We start from the raw sequence: 8,107 nt of genomic DNA on the forward strand, positions 1-8,107 counted from the left end.
CAAACAGGGTCACTCGTGCAGGGTCTGAGCAAGGAGAGAGGAGGGGCCATGAGAACACGGAGGAGCCCCATGCATGGAGGGGGAAGAACAAGGCTGGCTGGATGCAGCCGCCAAGGCCCTGGGCAGGAAGGAAGCCGGGGGTCCCACCAGGAGTGCGCCAGGGGCGGAGAGCTCCCAGAGCACCTCCCTCCACCAGCTCAGGTGAACTGGGCAATCCAGTCCCTCAGCCGGAAGATGGGGAGATCCACAAAGTCGTCAGACCGGTTTGCCTAGGATGGGGAGAGCAGAGAAGACAAGGTACAGAGGCCAAGGAAAGAGGGTCAGGCATTGGGAGGGGCTGTGGTCTGGCACCCCAGCCAGCATTGGTAAGCTGCAGGGAATGGAGTTGAGGCCAGGCTACTTCCTGGGTGCAGAGGGGCAGTCCAGCCAGCTGAGAGAGAAGGCGCAAAGGGACAGGAGCCAAGAGATGCTGAAAGGGTCTAGGGCTTCTGGAAACAAGGGCGTGACACCACTCATGAGAAAGAAGAGTGAGTGGAGACAGCTCAGGCCAAGAACCAGGTCAAGACAACAGCTGGCCTGGGGTCCTGACAAAATGGCACTGCTCCACCCAGCTCGGCCAGGCCCTGATGCAGAGCCTGACCTTGGTTCCTTCTCTGACCTTGCAGAGTTCGGTTTTAGCAGGAATCCTGCCAAATCAGTTTAGCCGGGATCCGCCGCCCATAGCTGAGCAAATTCCTCACCCTCCAGTGGAATACCCCCAGGTAATCTCTGACCACCTCAGCGCGCCTTCAACAACAATCCTCTGAGGCTAGTGGGAAAGACCCCCCCACCCTCTTGGAAATCTTCCATCCACCAACGGCCCCACCTCTGCTCCTGGGCTATAAACCCCTACCTTTCCTTGTTGTCTCGGGATTGAGCCCACTCTCCCCTCAACAGCAAAACCCCCTGTAGCAGCCCTTACCCATCTGACAGCCCTGAATAAAGCCTGCCTTACTGTTTCAACAGGCGTCAGGATCATTTTTCCTTTAACAATGCAGACCCCACGTGTCCCTGGACCCCTCACCCAGAGAGGGAGAACCACCTGGACTGGGGCTGGAGCTGGCCTCCCCCACGGAGCCCCAGGAACAGACCCCGTCTGCCTGGCCCAGGGGCGAAGGGTGAAACCAAACAGCCAACCCACAGGCTGGCCAGACACGAGGGAGGTCACCTGGAGAGGAAACAGGGTCTCTCACAGCACTAGTCACTCCGTGGACACCTGGAGCCTGTCCCCGGAGTGGCTGGTGGGCAGCCAGGGGGCACAGAAGAAGCAGGTCTGGGCACAGTTGGGCGGGCACCCCAGATGGGGGCCCTAACACTCCTGCTGCTGAAAGGCCCACCACAGCCTGAACCGCTGCTGCGGGTGTGGGGCCCACTCGCCCTCCAGGAAGTCCAAACCTGAAGCTGAGGCAGACGTATTCCTCAAGCCCAGATCTCACGCACCCAGGGGGCGGCCAATGCTCTAAGTGCCAGAGCCCGCCTTGGGACGGTGCTTCCTGGGAGCGGGTGCAGCCCCTGCCCTCCCTGCTCAGACCACGGGGCGTAGGAGGCATAGAAGAAAGAGATTCATGGGACACCCACTAACTCCAGCTGCCGGGAGGGCCCCTCTCCGGGCATCAGAACTAGGAACAGCTCCAACCTCCTTTTCTAAGGTTCCCTCCGGGGTCCTACAGAGGAGAGCAGCATGGGCCCCCAGAGCTGAGACACAGTCAGGGAAAACCCAGGGAGGGGCACACCACCCCCCCCCCGCCCCGGCCGCTGGTCCCGGCCCTCCTCGAATCTCACCCTGCAGGAAGGCCAGCCCCAGCCCCCCAGTTCCCAGGAGCAGGGTCTGAGGCAGCTCCAGGAGCTCGCCTCTCAGCTGGGGCCCAGAGGCCACTCAGAGCCAGTCGCCACGGCTCCCTGCCACCCGCACAGGCAGGAGGCACCAGGAGACACGACTGTGCCTCCAGCCCTCGCGAGGGCAGATCCCAGGCTCCAAGCCTTCTCCCTGGCTGCTTAGAGAGAGGAGGGACAGACCTCTAAAAGTGGGCAGTTGTAACTCCGGCCTGCCTAGGCCCCCTTCAGCCCCCACAGCCAGGTCTCCTGCCTGCAAGGGAAAAGCCATGGCACAGCACGGGTGGCCCAGCCCTGCCAAGCCTGGGGTGGTGGGGAGGAAGTGGGCTCCAGAATCAGCTGCTGGCGGCCCCTGGGCTGAGGGCTGTCACGGGACGTGGGACGGCAGCCCCACATCAGCCCCACATCAGCCCCACATCAGCATCAGGCCTGACTCGGGCTCAGGTGCTGCTTCTCAGACCTGAAGTGTGGACTGAGGCTCGAGGGACTGCGGGAGAGACAAGAAGGGCAGCTCCTCCCACTCCACAGACGAGAAGACCAAGACTGGGAGGAGAAAATCACGGACCGTCTAGGTCGCTCAGCTGCAAAGTAGACACGACTCAAAAGCTGGCCCCACACTGTCCCCTCCACGAGCTGGACAGCGATGCTCCTCTTCGTAGCCCCTTGGCAGAGGACCGGACACCCCCGAGGGCCAGGCCCTGTGCTGGTCCAACACGGCCACTTGCCCTCATCTGAATCAACCAACACGCTGCCGACAGAAAACGGAGAAGAGATACTGCGAATGCCCACACTGACCCACTCAGAGGGGACGCTGCCACAACGGGGGCCCAGGCAGACCGGGCACGCAGGCCTCGACCAGGCCAAGGGCTCCCACAGCACTGGTCTACGCGGTCCCCTGGGGACTTGGATCACCAGCCGAGAGTGGGACCGCCATGGTAGACCACCGGCACATCTCCGTCTACTCCAGATGGGGAAGCAGAGACCCTGAAAAAGGAGGGAACGTGACCAAGAAAGTGAGTTAACCACAACACAGAAGAATGTGAGGTCCCACCACCTCCACCTGGAACTCACCCAGACCAAGCCGGTGCTGGTCAGACAGAAGCACAAAAGGCAGGCCCACAGCGTGGCCCGAGGGGGAAGGCAATTAACAAAGCGGTGCTCCCCCACCTCCTGCAGACCAGAGAACCAGCCAAGCCCCACACTCGAGCCCGCTCTCATAGGGTGCCATCCTGGAGGAACCTCACCACCCACCCCGTCCACACCCCTGGGCCTGCAAGCTCAGCCCGAGTCCCAGAAACGGAAGGGGAAGGGCGAGGCCCACAGGGGTGCCCCTCCCTGCTCCTGGCTGCCCCTACGACCCACAGCCAGATAGAGCATATAGAGCACGGGACGTCCAGGGCTGAGTGCCGGGCAGTGAAGGGAGCAGGGGTCTGCTCCATCCCCATGGACATGAACGTCTTTCCTTAAGGGCCACCAGGACCCAGCAGCAGGAAACAGGGATGGCCGTCCCAGCTCATAGCCCCCAGCACGGAGCTGAACACATGCTTAGTAAGAATCCCTGATCCGTGACTCACCGCTAGTCCTGAGCCACAAACAAACGAATGAACAAATGAAGGAGCCCAAGACCCCAGGAACTCAAGGAGCTTCCCCGGGGCCAGAGGAGCAGTAGCCGGGCTCTCTCTGCCCTCACACACGTTCTTGTCCACCGTCCCTCTGCCCCTCAGACGACATCGCAATTCACCTGTGACTTAAGCAGCGTTTCTCTAACTTATGACCAATGGGACCTTGGGAAGAAGTCACAGGGATGGCACCGAGGTGGCGTGGGGGGGCGTGAGTAACGTGCACCGGACACTTCCAACTCTCTCCCCACCCCCGAAGGTAAGTCTGGCCACAGGACGGCTCTGCCCAGCGAAACGCCACTTCTGGGCGGCCGCCGTGAGTGCCCAGGTGGGACCCGTCACACTCTCTGTCCCTCTGTCCAGGCGCAGGAACGTCCCAATCAATGAGCACGGGTCCCACGGTGAGACACGAAGTGGATGTATGACGGGTGTGGTGTGACATGAACCCGCGTTGCTGTCGGCCTGAGACTTGGGGAGCGTGCCCGCAGCAAGCGATGCTCCCAGACAGACAGGCGTGACTCATTCCCGTCTCCTCCGCCCCGGCAGTGTGGTCTCCCATCCAGCCTCGGGGAGACAAAAGCTCATCCCCAGGCAGCCGGCCGGGGTTCAGGGCACCTCCCTGACCCGCGGTCAGAAGCAGGGCTGCAAGGGCACCTGCATGAAGGGCTTTCGGGTCCCGCTGTGGGCCCGGCTGCCGGGTGTGCGGACCGACTTTAACACAAAGGCCGTGTTTAACCAGAGAGGAAACCCGCTCACCCTGAGACCTTAGGAAGTCGCCCTGTGGCCTCCCAGGGCCGCAGTTCCTCATCTGCAAGATGCAATGTTAGCATTCTCCTGCGCACCCTGCGGTTTCAAGGGTCAAATGAGTCAATCCAAGTGACACTTCTGGGATAGCGCTGGGTCCCAGTCTCCGGGAACTCACCAGGATGACACTCAAGCCTCCCACAGAACTGCTGTGCGCATCTCCGCAACCTCCACAGGCTCAGACCCAGCAGAGCTTCCCAGCACTGGCGTAAGGGCGCTCTGTGGGCACGGCCAGCCCGAATTCTACCCTGGCTGACGTTAACTGAGCAACAAGTCAAAACCCCACACGCATGGTAGCCCTGAGCGAGGCCTCAGGAAATGCCTCCAGAACCAGGGCTTCCCGAATGCCCTGCTCCGGACTCCGCACCACCAGGACCTGCAAGGCAGGCCTCTCCACCCACGTGACCCGAGCTTTGTCCTCCCAGTCCCAAACACGGAAGGGAGGCACCCTCACCTGTCCTGGAGGTTCACCCCCCCCAGCTGGTGGAGGAGGAGACACCCTGGGAGGCCAACCCTCCGAGGCCTCCTCCTCCCCTCGCCCTCTCCTCCCAGGGGCACGCACAACCTCGTGGAGCAGCCATGGGCTGGGGCTCCTGTTTGCTAAGCTGAGACCCAGCTCAGACCCACGAGCACCTACTCCACGTCCAGGCTGGCCTCCAAGACCACTCAGCTCAGAGGCGGTCAGGGAGCTGTGAGCCTGGAGCAGCACTGGCATGCCACCGGCACCCCACCAGCTCCCCAGCACGCTGTGTTAAATGAAACGAACATCCCATTTTGTGGTCCAAGCAGTGGAGTTCAGAAATGTGGGGATGAAGAGATCAAGAAATTCTCCAACGGAACGTGGGGTGCAACAGACAGAAGAGAAAGCAATGACGGGAGGGGAAATCCCTCTGGTGGCCCAGGCTTCCAATCCTGACCCCAGTCAGGAAGGATGCTCAGGATGGGACAAAGCTTGGAGGCAGCTGAGAGAGGAGCTATAAGAGCATGTAAGGCCAAGACACGTATGGGCTTCATTCTGGGGGGACCAGGAACAAGAGAATCCATAGGAGGAAAGGCACCCGCCAACCACGGAGCTGGCCAAAGCCAGTGGGGACACAGGGGTGGTGGGGGTGCTCTGACGGCCTGGGCACCAGGTCTCCCTTCCTAAACAGGGAAGGGTGGCCTGAGCACTCGGCAGGCACCAACTTTTCCTGCTGTGAGGTCAAGGGTTAGGGGGAAGGCTACTTGTGAGGATCGGGCAGGCAGCTCCCCGCACTCCTATCGGCCCAAGGGCAACCCCCATCTCAGAAGGGAAGAAGACCCCCAGAGAGCAGACCACTCGGGAGGGCACAGCTGTACAGGCTCCAGTGCAACGCCCTGCACGCACGGACACCGCCGCACCCACCGCGCGGCAGTCGCCGGGCCAGGACCCGGCCCGCGACCCTCCCCACCCCAGCACGGACCGCTTCTAGCCCTGCGATCCGTGTCCCAGCGCCGCCGGGACCAAAGGCCCTACACACCCCCCCCCCCCACACACACACACACCCTACCCCCTCGGATCCCTACCCTGCCCCGGCAGGACCAGCAGCCCGGACAAGACCGCTCCGCAGCCCCAGTTAGGTCCAGAGTCAGGCTCGGCTCCCCAGCTCAACCCCAAACGCGCGACACGGGGAAGCTGGGTCACCACCGACTCCAACTCGGGCCGCCCCGCTGAGCGCACCTCCAGCGGGCGGGGCCGGGAAGGGACGGCCCTCCGGAACGCGGCACCCTCCACCCCGGCGCGAGCCGCGGCGGCCGAGGTGCCGCGCTGGAGCCGAAAGGGCGCCCACCGCGGGGTTGCAGCCGGGGACAGGCGGCAGCACCCAGCCCGCGGCCGTCAGGCCCCTCCCCCGCGCACCCCACCCCCGCTCGGCCGGGCAGCCGTCCGGGGACGCGCGCAGGGCACGGGCGACGGCACCCCGAGCACACGCCGGTCCCCCGCAGCGGCGCCCCCGCCCGGGCCCGCCTGCCGCTCTGGGTCAGCGTCCAGGCCTCCCGGCCCGCAGCGATCGCGCAGACAAAGCCGCACCGCCCCCCGCAGGCGCCGGAGCCCAGGAGCAGAGCCGGACGGGGGAGCGGGCCTCGTCCCCGGGAGACGCTCAGGGGGCAGCTTCAGACAATACGGGGCCGGGCCCGGCGGCCCGCGGGCTCCGCGCTCACTCACCGGGCGCGGCGACGGCGGCCCGGCTCGGCCGACGAAGTTGGAGCAAGTTGGGCGGCGCGGCGCGGGAGGCGCGACTCCGGCCGTCCGAGCGCGGGGCGGGGCGGGGCGGGGCCGGGGCGCGGGGAGCAGCCGCCGAGGGTCGGGCGCCACTTCCCTGCGCCGCGCGGTGCGGCCCGCCCCCCGCGCACGGCCCGCCCCGGCTCGCCCCGGCTCGCCCCGCCCCCCACGCGCCGGCCAACCCCCGCCCGCAAACCCGCCACTCCCCCACCCTCCGTCCCCCGGTTCGCCCCGCCCCAGCCCCCCCCCCGCGCGCCTGGCACCCACTCCGCGAGCCCCTAACCCACTGGCTCGCCCTGTCCCCCGCGCGCCGGGTCCGCCTTCCGCGCGCTCCCAACTCCACGGCTCGCCCCGCGCCCCCCACCCACCAGACTCCGGGCCCGCCCCCCGCTCCGGGCCCGCCCCGGCTCGCCCCGCCCCCACGCGCCCCCAACCCCAGCTCACGGCCCGCCCCCCCGCGCACCGCCACTCCCAACCCCCATCCCCCATCTCGCCCCGCCCCCGCTGCGCGCCAGGCCCGCCCTCTGCGCACCCCTCCACCGCCACCCTCCATCCCCGGCTCGCCCCGCCCTCCGCTGCTCCGCGCGCCCTGGTCCCCGCCCGCCCCTTTGTCCCGCTTCGGGCGGGGCCGGAGGCGGGGCCGCCCTGTCCCCGCGGGTGCGTGGCGCAGGCCCAGCCTGGCGCAGGCCCAGCTTGGCCCCGGCGGAGCGCTGGTGGCTGTCGGGCGCTCGGTGGAGGGCGCTGTGCGGACGCCGCGCCGGCCTCGCTTCTGATCCGCCGGTCCCGAGCCAGAAGCGCGATTGTAGGGGCCGAGGAGAGGCGACACCCCAGGGGCACGGGGTGACCGGGTAGAGGGGGGCGCCGGGTTAGGAAAGATGGCTGTATTGCAAAGAGAAGGTGTTCGTGCCGGCCCTGGATGCTGGGGTGGGGAGAGGCTTCAAGAGAAGGGTAGAAATTAACATTTTCATATTTCTCTGCAAACCGGGCGGTAAGGACTCGCTCCTTCCAGCCTTGGTGCTAAAAATACCGAGCCTTCTTTGGACCGCCTGCTGAGATTGGTGCCTCACCTTCTTCCCAAGGAGATGGCTGGGAGGATTCTTCAGAGGACGGGAGGAGGGACGGTGGAGGGGTGTTTGCGCCCCCCGGCTGGGTCTGGCGTTGGAACGGCCGACCTGTGTGGTCTCGGCCCGCCTGTCTGCAAAGCGAGGCGCAGGCAGCGCCCGATTCTTAAACCTTATTCGGTGGAGGGGGGCTAGGTGGTCTGCGATGCCGGGCAGCAGGAAACGCGGGACTGCTAGAACTGGGTTAGGAGGCTAGTTGCACCAGATGCCAGTAAACGCAGCCAATGGGTTACGTCCAATGTAGGGAGGAGATCTTGAAAAGGACACTGTTTTTTTTTTATTAAGGGGGATGCAGCCTGAATGTGATGCCCCAGACAGCTCAGGGACCTCCGTGGGGCACCTGTCTGTCCAGTCCCCGTTCCGCAGACAGTGAGTGCTTGATCGAGTGCCTGATCTGGGCCAGGCCCTGTTTTCATGTAAATGAGTAAGCGAGACAGTTGAGGACCCTTGCT

The 8,107-nt window shown here is 65.2% G+C and overlaps 1 protein-coding gene across 6 annotated transcripts in view; it reads right to left on the reverse strand.

Annotated features, from left to right (window-relative positions):
• TSPAN14 (tetraspanin 14) overlaps window positions 1-6,905 on the reverse strand; it is a 49,576-nt gene extending 42,671 nt beyond the window's left edge. Inside the window, exon 1 of one of the 6 annotated variants that reach the window (XM_070616677.1) lies at window positions 6,822-6,905. The gene's annotated coding sequence lies outside the window, so the exon portion shown is untranslated. Of the gene's footprint in view, window positions 1-2,667; window positions 2,857-4,413; window positions 4,711-5,840; window positions 6,235-6,477; window positions 6,656-6,821 lie in introns of those variants that run through there. The other 5 variants (XM_070616647.1, XM_070616654.1, XM_070616726.1 and 2 more) reach the window with 5 other exon arrangements.
• Between the last annotated feature and the right edge of the window lie 1,202 nt (window positions 6,906-8,107).

The sequence above is a fragment of the Equus przewalskii genome, chromosome 1 (assembly GCF_037783145.1).
Source record: "Equus przewalskii isolate Varuska chromosome 1, EquPr2, whole genome shotgun sequence".
In the NCBI taxonomy this organism is placed as follows: domain Eukaryota; kingdom Metazoa; phylum Chordata; class Mammalia; order Perissodactyla; family Equidae; genus Equus; species Equus przewalskii.